At 33.0% G+C, this 13,490-nt stretch overlaps 1 long non-coding RNA gene across 2 annotated transcripts in view; it reads left to right on the top strand.

Annotated features, from left to right (window-relative positions):
- Positions 1-1,024: 1,024 nt before the first annotated feature.
- LOC144341324 (uncharacterized) overlaps positions 1,025-13,490 on the top strand; it is an 86,906-nt gene continuing 74,440 nt past the window's right edge. For both annotated transcript variants that reach the window (XR_013418184.1, XR_013418185.1), the window contains exons 1-2: positions 1,025-1,279; positions 3,077-3,211. This is a non-coding gene — a long non-coding RNA (uncharacterized LOC144341324). The remainder of the gene's footprint in view (positions 1,280-3,076; positions 3,212-13,490) is intronic.

The raw sequence follows: 13,490 nt of genomic DNA on the forward strand, positions 1-13,490 counted from the left end.
ACTAGTTTAATTTTTCTACAAATGATAAAATATTTCTGATGATATAGGCTTGAATTTGTTTAATGTCTTGTTGAGGCATCTGAAGTGTGTGTGCGTGTAAACACTGGCACATTTCTGAACACAATTTGCACCGAGCCAACGAGAGTCACTAATATTTGTTAAATTGCTTTTCTAAAGTGGCAAAAGTTAGTAGCATCTTTTCCAAAGGGTGCTTCACGCACACTAACTAATTAAGTGAATGGGCTTTCTGGTTTTAATTAAGTGGAGTGTTTGTATATGTATATGCTTGTTTATATACTCAGCAGCAATAAGGCTGAGATTTTAATATAGAAAGGAAGAAATAGCCACTAAGAAAGTTCAAGCCCATTCAATTAAAAATCCTAACCTGATAGTTTTATGCAATGCAAAGTTAATGGACTGGTTCGAATTCCATAAAGTGGTACTTTTTTTATCATCTGAAATGGCTCATGGATCTCATATGAACATACCTAATATTTCTGGAGCATTAACTCTTCAGAGGTATAATCACACTGTGTATCAATAAAGATAAAATACGTGGTAAGTGAAATTTTGCTTTCTGGCTGCTTTGGGATTATGTGGCTAATGACCATCAGGCAGACACTCAGGCAATCACAATGGGGAGATTTCTTAGCTCTGAAAGCACAGGCAAGATTCCAAAATGCGCAAAACAAGCAGAGCATAGAGTAGGGGCAAAGGTGGTGTATTCATGGATGAGTGCAAGTTTTGGTTTTCAGGAGTTCAAGGAGCAAGTCTGTTCAGAATATTGTTATAAAGCAGATAGAGGACAAAAGCATAATTGAAATAACCAGAATGTACATAGGCTCACTGCATTGCCTTATGTGGTGTGGTTCTGTGGAAAAATTATTAGACTTACAAGAGTGAGGACTCACAGTTCTGCCAGCAAATAAGCTGAGTGGCTTTAGACAAGACACTTGACTTATCTCTGGGCCTCAGTTTTCCCATTTATGGATTAAAAACATTCGCAAACATTGGTTGAGTGCCTGCAATGTGCCAGCTATTGAGCTAAGTTTGGGATGCTAGAAAAGACAATCCCTTTTCTGGATTAGGAGGTTTACATTTTAAAGAGGCAAGAAGGCCCTAAACGAGGGCAGTGAGATACAACAAGCTATGTAGTTTTCTTTCTCCTAAATGGGAAGAAACACGGAGAGGAAGAAAAGTGTGCATTTTCAGTTGCAAATGGAGACGGGGGCACACCATGTTCCCTGAAATGATTGTACCTCCCATTGGTAAGAATCAGGTAATTGTCTCAAGCCTTGTCGAGTTGTTTGTTTGTTTGTTGTGATAGCTTCTAACATAATTGATCTGCTAAGAATTCTTTATAAACTCTCTCATGTAAAATTGTCCATGGCTGTAATTCTATATCAAGATCAGTGCTATGGCATCCTCGATGTACCTATGAACTCTCAAGTTTTATGTTTAAACTTATAGGATAATTGTTGGAAACATTATTCAATGGTAATGATGTAAAAAATCAATAGGAATAGAAACATGACAAATGTTCCAACAATTAAAATAAAATATTGCTTTCTGTTTAAAAGAGCATATAGTCACCTTTCAAGTTAAACTTTGGTCTTACAATCCATTTTAATGATATAAGAGAAAATAAGCTTAATTGAGTTCATTGTAAAGTCCTCAAAGGGTAGATCAGAATATCGGTCACTAACTTGTGGTCCAGGTAGAATTCCACAGTCCACAAATTACTGAAGCTCTTTGAATATCTGAACAGTCAGAAAACTCTTATTTAGAATTATGCATATGACGGAGACTAGAATGTGTCCTAAGAATAGCTTACATCACATCAAGAAGAAAAGCACCAGATGATTACTTTTAGTCAATTCTATTTTTGTACTGTAGGTACCGATTAAAAGCTTCTAACATAACAGACGTAGCTGTTGCATCACAACATATCATCAAATTTTAGAATTGGAAGGTGAACATGCATCTAATATAATTCCTTTGGACTAGGTCCAGAGAAATAAAAGACACACTCAAGTTCACACAAATATACAATTCTGACTCTTATATTCAGTGCTCTTTCACATGTATTTTGCTGCCTTTTTATATAAAAATAACAGTAAATACAGATTCAAAAGTTTGGGGAACTTGTGAGTTGAGAGAACAAATCATAATAAAGCAAACCTAATAAAAGAAAATCTATATTTACACACATGATTAAATGTCAGCGATTTTTATCTTTACAAAAGGATTCACTGAAAGCTTCCTTTAAGTGGTAAACTAAGTTTTTTTCAAGACTTTTATTGGTTTGTACTATATTGATAGCACCATACATATATTACATAAAATACACTTACTCATAAACTGTATTTGAGTTATTGGAGTGATTTCTGTTCTGAGATTTCTGAATTTGTTAATGCACAGATAATGCAGAGAGAGAACTTGATTAAAGCTCTGGCAACAGATGATACTATGACTATACCTCAACTAACATGCCATGCCATAAATAGTTATTTTAATATTTATGGTACTTACTTTTGAGTAGGGATATGGGAAAACCTCTCAAAAGCTATCATCCAGGTTTTAATATAAGGAGGAACAAACCTAGGAGAGTACTGGGAAATGGGGAAAAAGGTAGAGAAGTATAGTCAGGAAATAAGACATTAATAAAGAAAATCTTTTTAAAATGTTGATTATCTATATGCCTTATAAAATATCGCTGCTATAAAATATATGATAAATCTGAGTTTTTCTTACATAGTCTTTCTTTCAAATCTTTTCAACATGTTCTTAACATCCATGATGTTTAACAGATCTCAAACATTGTTGAAAATATACAATTTTCAATAATATGCCCTTTTTCCATTCCTATATATGCCACTAAGTGCCTGCCACTTAGTCAACACTTAACACAAATTTGTTGAATGAATACATGAATATGTGTTGATTTTCTGTGTAGGAACAATTTTAAAATATCAAAAAATTATTCAATTTCTTGTTCTTTAAATAGCTTATTAGAGGAATAAATTCTAACTGAAAATGAAAATAACTAAACTTTATTATCTCCTATTTATTACAGGTATTACACAGCAAGTGGGCACCAATATATCATTTCCTCAGTAGTCATAACTGCAATGGATTTTCTTACATCAGTATAACCAATTCACCAAAGAACTTTGGTCAAAATATCTAAGAGTGTCTTACCAATAATCAGGTAATGCCTTTTAACTGTGTCCAAGACCCTAAAGGCTAAGTAGCTTAGGTTGTGATAATAAAACCTAGATGAACTGCAAACTGCAGTCCAAAACAACACAGGTCATCTCATCGTCTTTAGATAGCTTCCACAACTAAGGAAGCATATGTGGGTCTTATGATTTTAAAGTATAGATGATATCATCAATACGATAGAAGAACTTTAATAAACACCCAAGTAAATATATGGAAACTCACAATTGCTATAATTTTGAAATGTAAGGAATTTGACTTAACAAATTAGGATGATTTTCGCCTTTGCAGATCAAATACTTTTCAATGAGTCTTTTGATATTTTGATAGCCTATGCATGTAGGTAAGCTGTATTTAGAATGCTGCATTGAAGAAAGAATCCTGGCCAGATTACTTGTATTAGCTTTGGATGCTCTTTGTTAACTATACTTCTCGAATTACAGAGAAGCCTGAGGCCACATTGAAGGGTAATTGAATGACTTGATTCTTGGTAGTAAATTGCAGAAATTAAAGAATAATTTCCCACACTATGTTTATTGACCTCATGAAAGCTATTAATGTCATTAAAAGGCCTGACTGCACAAAGATAGTCAAGTATCATGGTTGACCTAGCTTTTTGCCCCATGTCCCTCTAACTATCACAGCTGGAGTCATTACATTCATTCTTTCATTTATTAAATAAATATTTATTTAGTGCCCGCTATGTGCCAAGCTTCCCACTTGGTGTAGGAGTGACAAGGAGTGAATAAGATGTGATTCCTTATGCAGCTGAACACTAGTAACTTAGAAGAATTAGATTAATACTAGCCCTATTTGACCTTACATGCAGACTCAAGTAGCTGTGTAACCCTGTTGACTTCTCATCTCTGAGTCATTGCCTTACCTCTGGGCCTTCCTTATTTTGGGGATCATTTTGTCCATGTTTGCTCTTAGGCACTCCTAAACACTGGAATTCTGCTTCGGATCCTCAGAATTCATGACACATCTTTCCTCCACTATCTCGTTCTCCACATTTTCAGCTAAGCCATCATTAAGCATCTAAATATTGGTTATTACCAGATTTATTTGATAGCCTGTTTCTCTTTCATTCTGAGAGGCTGAATAGATTCTGTTACTGAAACTCAACGCTTAGTTCATACCTGCTGCAACTTTAATTACTTGTTGGCTCTTTAGGGTTTTGCTGTTAAGTTGGAGTATGATGACAAACACGCACATAAGTTTGCAAAGGCATAGAATATTCATGCCTTAAATAATATCTACCTTAACTTCTAGGCTATAGGGTCATTGAAAAATAGAGCTAAGTTGTATTAATCTCTTGTCACTTAGTATTTAATACATGGTTATTTTGTATTTTTACATGTATCAATGCCAAATACAGTTTTATAGATTAGCTGAAGCAGATTAACTCCTTCTTTATTTAAGAATTACTCAGCTAGTTTAGCAAAGAGAAGTGAGTGATTTTAATCTACAAATTTCCCTCCAACTGGGCATTATTTGCTTCCTCCTTATAGGGTTAATTCAAAATGGTCCAGAGCGTTAGTAATTTGCTGATTAGGTACATTTTCCCCGAAACTCTCATAGTAGTGTTCTTGCTGACTTCTTTTAGTAATAGCTCCAATGGCTACAGTATGTGTGTTTAGTGTATTTTTTTAAAGATGTAATTTAGCTACTAAAATATTCACCTGTTTGAAGTAAAGCATTCAGTACTTTTTGTATATTTGCAAGGTGGTATAGTTGTCACAACTATCAAATTTCAGAATATTCTCAGCCCAGCAAAAAAATCATACCTTTTAGCAATCACTCCTATCCCTTCCAGACCTTTGAAGAGGTAATCTACTTTCTGTATCTATGCATTTGCCTTTTCTAAACATTTCACATAAAAATATCATGCAATATGTACCTTTTTGTATCTGACATTTTTCACTTAGCATAATATTTTAAAGGGTTATCTACATTTTAGTGTGAATCACTACTTTCTTTTTTTTTTTTTTTTTTTTTTTTCTGAGACAGTCTCGCTCCATTGCCCAGGCTAAGTGCAGTGGCACAATCTCGGCTCACCACAACCTCCGCCTCCTGGGTTCAAGCAATTCTCTGCCTCAGCCTCCCAAGTAGCTGGGATTACAGATGCCTGCCACCATACCTGGCTAATTTTTTTTGTATTTTTTTTTTAGTAGAGACGGGGTTTCACCTTGTTGATCAGGCTGGTCTCGAACTCATGACTTCGTGATCCTCCCTCCTCGGCCTCCCAAAGTGCTGGGGTTGCAGGAGTGAGCCACTGCACCCAGTCCTACTTTATTTCTTTCTTTCTCTTGTTGCTGAATAATGTTTTATTGCATGTATATACTATATACCTTTTATTTATTCCTTCATCAGATAATGAACATTTAGATTGTTTGTGCTTTTTGGCGTTTTTGAATAGTGCTGTGATGAACATTTAGATTGTTTACACGTTTTGGCTTTTATGAATAGTGCTGCTATTAACTTTCAAACAAGTTTGTGTGTGGACATGTGTTCTCAATTATCTTGGATATATACATAGCAGTATAATCTGTAGATCATATGGTAACTTTATGCTTAACTTTTTAAGGTACTGCTGAACTGTTTTTCAAAGTAGCTACACTATTTTATATTCTAACCAGCAAAAGTATGAGGGCTCATATTTTTCCAAATCTCTGCCAACACTTCTTATTGTCTGTTCTTTTGATTAGAAACCTCCTAGTGTATGTGAAGTGGTTATCTCATTGTGGCTTTTCCTAATGCATTTCATTTTCCTGTTGGCCAATGATGTGGAATATATTGTCCATTTGTACATCTTCTTTAGAAAAATCTCTATTCAAATCTTTTGCCCATTTTTTTTTTACAGAATTATTTGATCTTTCTGTTGAGCTCTAGCTAATGGTTCTTCATATATTCTGGATATTAGACCTTCACCAGATATGTGATCTACAAATATTTTCTCCCATTTGTGTTTTACCTTTTCACTACCTTGATATTCTACTCTGAAGTGAAAATGTTTTTAAATTTGATGAAGTCCAAATTAGCTATTTTTTCTTTGATTTCTTGTGCTTTTGGTATTATTTTTTAAAATGCATTTCTAGAATAAATGTCATGAATAATTATACTGATGATTTCTTCTAGAGTTTTATAGTTTTAATGCTTATTTTTAGTTATTTGATTTATTTGGAGTTCATTTTTATATATGATGTGAAGAAAGATTAAAACTTCCTTCTTTTTCATGTAGATATGCAGATGTTTGAGGCACCATATGTCAAAAAATCTCTTCTTTCCTCATAAAATTTTCTTGACACTCTTGTTAAAATGCAATTAACCATAAGTGTGTGGGTTTATTACTGTACTTACATTTCTATTTCATTGATTTATATATCTATCCTTTGCAAGTACCACAAAGTCTTGATTACAGTAGTTTTATAATAAGCTTTGAAATTGGTCAGTATATGTTTTCAAACTTGTTACTTTCCAAGATTGTTTAGATCATTCTCATTTCTTTTATATTTAAATTTTTGCATCAGTATGTTAATTTATGCAAATAATGCATTTGGGACTTGACGAGATTTTGTTAAATATGTGGATGAAGTTTGGGAGTATTATATCTTAACATGTCTTTAATCCATGAACATGGAATTCCTTTCTATTTATTTAGGACTTCTTTATTTTATTTTAATGCTATTTGGTACTTTCAGTGTACATGTCTTATACTCCTTTTGTTTATTTATACATAAGAATTTTATTTTTGATTATATTATAAATGTTATGGTTTCCTTAATTTAAATTTTTGTATTGTTCATGGCTAATGTATAGAAAAAAATATTTTGCACAATGATTTTGTATCCTGAAACTTTGCTCAGCTCATTTATTTAATATTAGATTTAACTGTTGTGGTGCATCACATGTGAATGTCTTATGGTAAGCAATTAGTTTCATATGCAATTCAGTTACACTCAAAAACAGATTCTGGGCTTGATTTTCAACACATTCTTTCCTGTGGATGTGAGATGACAGCCGTAGGAAAACACTGCTCGAGGAGCACTTTGCTTTTCAGATTATGTATTAAGGTAACAATTTTTAGCTTTCTGTTTCTTCTTTTTCCCCAAAGCCTTTAACATTATTAAAAAAAAAAAAAAAAAAAAAAAAGTCATGCCATTTCTGGTACTAATTGTTTTGGCTTACATTTCCTAGAAAATAAGCATGAAGCAAAATTTAAATGTTAATGCCTTTTTGGGAGGTATAATCTAAAGGCAATGAAAGTTGGTGGAAAGCATCCAGAAGCTGAATGAAAATAAAAGGCGATGGGTTTTTTATTTGAGCACTACTTCACAAGATAACAAAAGAGACCAAGCAGGTTGATAGACCTTGCAGGAAATCTTGGATAGGTGATACATATATAAGGACAAATCACAGGAGTGATAAATTTAAAAATTACGTATATTCCATATCTCCCCTGCTTCTTATTCCCCATTTACCAACATATGTTTGATGGATAGTCTCTGGGATAGAACTCTTTTTCTGCCCAATCAAAACATTTTAGCACCATAGTTTGGGAAATGGAGAGCAGAATAGCTATGTGAAAAAATACTATATCTCACATATCTATTGACCATTTTAATAAGAAATATCACATAATTATTTTTATTAACTTGTGCACTAGACGGTATGGTTTTTAATAAATATTTCAGAGAACGATGACTTTAATGTAGTTTTATATGTTCTAAAGTCTGAAGCAGCCTCGTAAATTATATAGTATACTGGATTATGAACATATAATAGTACCCTATTTTTTAAAGTCTTCTAAATTAATTCTATTCATAGTAATGTTATATTGTACAATTAATCTGGTACAACTAGTTCCACATTTCATTCCTTTATTAATAAAATATAAATTCACCCATGTTTTGATCCAGAGGACAATATTTTAATTAAATTTCTAAGCAAACTCTAAGTCTCTAAAAAATACTTTAGAAAACTTCATAAGACACTTAAAGATTTAGAGCTATTTAGCAGATGCTGAGGGCAAGAAATAAAATACAAAACAAATTCAGCCACAAAATAAACTGACCTGCAAACTGACCTCCTAAAAGTTAAACTACAGAATATATTCAACTTTAAGTGTGATTAATATAGTGGCTTGTCATTGAAATGAACTGGTTCCTCAGTTACATGAACCTCTCAACCAAACCATATATTTTGATGAACAATAAAGAGGATAACTGCACAAAGTGTTCTCTCAGTTGAGCTACTGACTTCACATCATTGCTGTAGGAAATTCAGGCAAGTTAGCTCATTATCACTGCTGCCTCATTAGAATTTTAACGGGGGATAATGCTGATGTCTAGTAACTACTCCCTTGTTGTGGGAATGGAAGAAGAGATTACCTTGTCTTCTTCTTTTGTGAGATCTAGAAATGACCTGGACATACAGGGCTATAAGATGGAAAAAAAAAAAAAAAAAAATAGCAGCAAGGAGAACAAGGCTTAGAAAGCAGAAGTGTGTGTGTGTGCATGTATGCGTGAGTGCATGTGTCTCTGTGTGTGTGTGTTTGTGTGTGTGTGTGTGTGTTCAGTGAGGTTAGGACTGTTAAAATTTGAGCAGTTCAGAGTTTCCACAGGTTTATCCTTGAATCCCTTGGTCATGTCGGAATTTCCTTCAGGAGCTGAAACTTTCCACCCAAACTCAATATTTATACATTATACTTCTTAATGTATTGGATGTCAGCAAAACAATAACTAGCTATATTTCATTTGATTCTGTGAAGATAGCTTGAGATTGCCTAGCTTCTGCAGCTTTTGAGCCCTCTTGACAAATTTGGAATGTATGTTGTATGTTTTTAAGACAATTTTCATCATTATGATACACTCATCTGAAAACCTTAGTTTCAAAACAAGGTGATCTTTGAAAAATCATATTTTGAAGATTCCTTATCCAAAGAGCCAATCTTGCAATATTAAAATAATAATATAGATATAAACCATAGCTTTAATTTGGGGGGAAGTGTTTAAAAAAGCTGATTACAAACAGGCCTTTCTTTTCAATGATTACACTCTGAATATTGTTTTCTGATTTACATTGGCAGCTAATATTTAGAGAGACTTTTGCTGCTTCTGATTCTGACCATTTCAAATTCTGGTCATTTTAAATAGAAATGTAAGAGCAATTTAAAACTAGACCTAAGCATAATTCAGCTGTGTCTACTGCTTATTAGGGCTGAGTACTTGTGCAGGTTGTTCATGCCCAATGAAGATTGTCTATTTTGACTTAATAGATGTTTCCTGGATAAGTAAATGAATGAATGTGTATTATGTGCCAAAAATATCAGTGGTTAAAAATATGAAGATTAATAGAGCACAACTTGTGACTTTCACAAGGTTGCAGAGTCAAAAGAGGAGAGACATAAAATAAAACAATCACGACCTTTATAGCAGTATGAATAAGACACCCTGGGAGCTACAGGGAGAAAAGAATTTACATATGACTGGGAGGTCAAGAACTTTGTGAAAGAAATTATGTTTGACTTAAGTTTTAAGAATGACTCAGAGGCATTCTTCAAAATGATAAAACAAGATTTTGAAAATGCCATGCTAGAGAGGGAAAAATGCATAAAAACAGAAAATAAAGCCATAAAGACCAAGATGCATTGCATAATTTTAAAACCTGATGATTAATTGCAGGAGCAGGGTTGTTCAAAATATTTGTGATGCTCAGACCTCAAATAATCTTTTGGTTCACAAGAATAGTTTTGGATCTTATCATGCAAGTCAACAGTTTTCAACATGTGTTTCTCTGTAGTACATAGGACAGATGATAGCTACATACATGACACAATACACAAGCAGAGCCAAAGAATAGTGTAATTCCTTGCCTTCCATCTATGCTGTCTTTTTCTTAAGTAAATTAAGAAATAATATAAAAATAACCAATGAAAATGGGATTATTACAACTTTCATTTTCCCCAAATTGATTTAGTAAGTTGTTCACAAAATTGTTCATTCAATTATCTCACATCATTATACTATTAACACAATAGGGGACCAAGCTGCTGTTAATGTAGAAGGGAAGAATCCACCAAATATTTTAGACAAGGTTGTGCATGGTCACATTTTTTTAAGAAAGGGGGACTTTGGTGTCAAAGAGGGAGAATAGAGGGATTAGAGTGAGGACCTTCATACAGTAATTCTCAACACAGGTTGGACACACTTTTCTAGGGTGACATGGCAGACACCAGGAATTGGCTAGCTCAATCACCTTTTCTTTTTCTTTTTCTCTATTGTGGTGGGTGAAAAAATAATACTTGTCTCTCTTGCAAGGAGGATTGTGTATGTGGCTGTTCAGGCTAATAAGATGTAAGCATTAGTCTGCCCAGAAGTTCTGGGAGAACTTTCCTGATTAGAGGGGCATACTGTTTGTACTTCTTACTCCTTCTTTCTGTCTTGAATAAAGAGGTGACTCCTAGAATTGCATAGCCATGTTGTGTCCAGAATATCCCAGAAAATTATAATCAGCTGACATATTTTAGTTGTCTACAGCAGTCCTACTCCAGAATTCTTGTTAAAAAACTAATTAAAAATAAATTGCCGTTTATTTAAGCCATTGCATGTTGAGATTTTTTGTTCCCTTAAGATAATAGGGGATGTTTCTGAAGATCAAAGTACTACTTTTAAAAACTATACGCAAACCCCATGTGTGGATATTTGATGTATTCCTTACATCCCTCGGTGAGGTAACCCTTTATTGAGAATTGTTGTTTTAGTGATCCACTAGCATTTATGGCAGCATGTATATCTTTCAATTGTAAAGAAATAGAGGAAAAAGACTCAGAAATGATTTCTATTATTTTGTTGAAAGAGTATTAGAATAATTCAGGTAAAATTAAAGAAGGACCACTCTGGCAATAACAGCAAGGGTATAGAGAAGGGAAATGGAGAGAAGCAATTAATGTTACTAGAAGTAAAAGCAATACAATATTTGGTATATAGAATTTAATATTGAAAATATAGAATTTAAGATATCTATAGACTATCAATAAATGATATTGAGAAATCTTTGGAAAATATGAGCTTGAAGCTCATGAGATGTATTAAGCACTGAAATGCTCATACAAAATTCATAACTTAGATCAGAAGAGTTAAGCTTATAGTCCACAGTCCAAAAAAACTTCTGAATGATTACACAGTTTAGTTTAGCAAATAGTTGTTTAATTGGCTAGGTTGACACTTGTGGATGATCACCTGTCAAAAAATATTTTGTAACTGCTCTAAACAAGAAAAAGTTGAGTGTGCTTACTATGCATAAAACTCTTAAAATAAAATAGAAGTATTTTCATTTGGGTAATAGAGATAGTTTTGTTCCCACGTGCACTGTATTGACTTGCTGTATGAAATGCGTAGCCTAGGTTAATACTTGTATTCATACAGATATTCAGCTATGCAGGTGCTTTTTAATTTGACATAGTCAGGCTTTTCTATTTTTGCTTTTGTTTTCTACATTTTTTAGCATTATATCTAAGAAATCATTGGTAAGACCAGTATTAAGGATCTTCTTCCCTGTGTTCTAGAAGTTTTTCAATTTTCGGTGTTACATTTAAGTGTTTAATCCATCTTGAGTTTATTTTTGTGTATGGTATAAGATAAAGGTCCAATTTCATTCTTTTGCATGTGGATATCCAGTTTTCCTAACACCATTTATTGGAGAGACTCTCTTTTCCCAATTGTGTATTCTTGGCATCCTTGCCAAAGATCAGTTGACTGTGCACGAATTAATTTATTTCTGGACTCTCTATGCTGTTCTATGGATATGTCTGTCTCTATGGCAGCATCATACAGTTTGACTACAGTAGATTTTTAATGTGTTTTGAAACCAGGAATTTTAAAGCCTTTAACTTTGCTCTTTTTCTAGATTGTTTTTGCTATTCAGAGTCTGCTGGGATTCCATATGAATTTTATGATTGTTTTCTCTGTTTTTGTTAAAAAAAATGCCATTGAAACTTTGATAGGAATTCTATTTAATTTGTAGATCACATTGGGTAGTTTAGACATCTCAATAATGTCTTTAAATTAATAAACATACAATGTCCCTCCACTGTATGTATTGTCTTTCCAATATGTATTGTCTTTAATTTTGTTCAACGTTTTGTAGTTTTCAGCATACAAGTCTTTTGCCCCTTAAGTTTATTTCTAAACATTTTATTCTTTTAGATGCTATTGTAAATGGGATTTTCTTCTTGATTTCCTTCTTAAACTGTTCATTTTTAGTGTATACAACCACATTTTAATGTATTTATTTTGTATTCTGCAACTCTATTGAATTTGTTTGTTATTTCTAAGAGTTTTGTTGTTGTTACATTTTTAGGCACTTTATACATAAAAGATCATGTTATCTGCAAACCAATAATTATATTTCTTCCCTTATAATTTTTTTAACCATTGAGCATGATGGTAACTGAGGGATTTTCATATGTGGCCTTTATTATTTGAGGTACTTTCCCTCTACTCTTAGTTCATTGAGCCTTTTTTATTGAAAAGGTGCTGAAATTTGTCAAACTTTATTTTTGTGTCTAAGGAGATGATCATGTGATTTTTACCCTTTATTCTGTTAGTGTGATGTATCACATTAATTGATATTGGTATTTTGAATTACCTTTGCACCCCAAGAATAAATCCGACCTGGTCATGGTATATTATCTTTTTGTGTACTGTTAGATTCAGTTTGGTATATTTTGTGAAGACTTTTTACAGTTGTATTCATCAGTAATAATGGCCTACAGTTTTCTTTCCTTGTGGTATCTTTGTCTGGCTTTAGTATCAGATGAAGCTGGCCTCATTAAATGAGTACGAAAGTGTCTTTTCACTTTCAATTTTTCGGACAAGTTTAGAAAAGTTTGGTGTTAATTATTCTTTAAATGTTTGGTGGAACTCACCAATGAAGCCATCTGGTCCTGGAGGTTTCTTGGGAGGTTTTTGATTACTGATTCATTGTCTTGCAGTCTCTTATGATTATTTTATTATTTCTCATTGCATCATTTGAAATGTCTCCTCTTTCATTACTGATAATTTATTTATTTGAATAGTTTCTCTTTTTTTAAGTTTAACTGAAGATTTATAAACTTTGTTGATCATTTCAAAATGCCAACTCTTAGTTTAATTTTTTCTATTATTTTTCTAGTCTCTATTTCATTTATGCTCTAACATTTATCATTTTCTTTCCTCTGCTATCTTTGGAATTAGTTTGTTCTTCTTTAATTCCTTGAGGTACAGAAT

This window comes from Macaca mulatta, chromosome 6 (genome assembly GCF_049350105.2).
Source record: "Macaca mulatta isolate MMU2019108-1 chromosome 6, T2T-MMU8v2.0, whole genome shotgun sequence".
NCBI lineage: Eukaryota > Metazoa > Chordata > Mammalia > Primates > Cercopithecidae > Macaca > Macaca mulatta.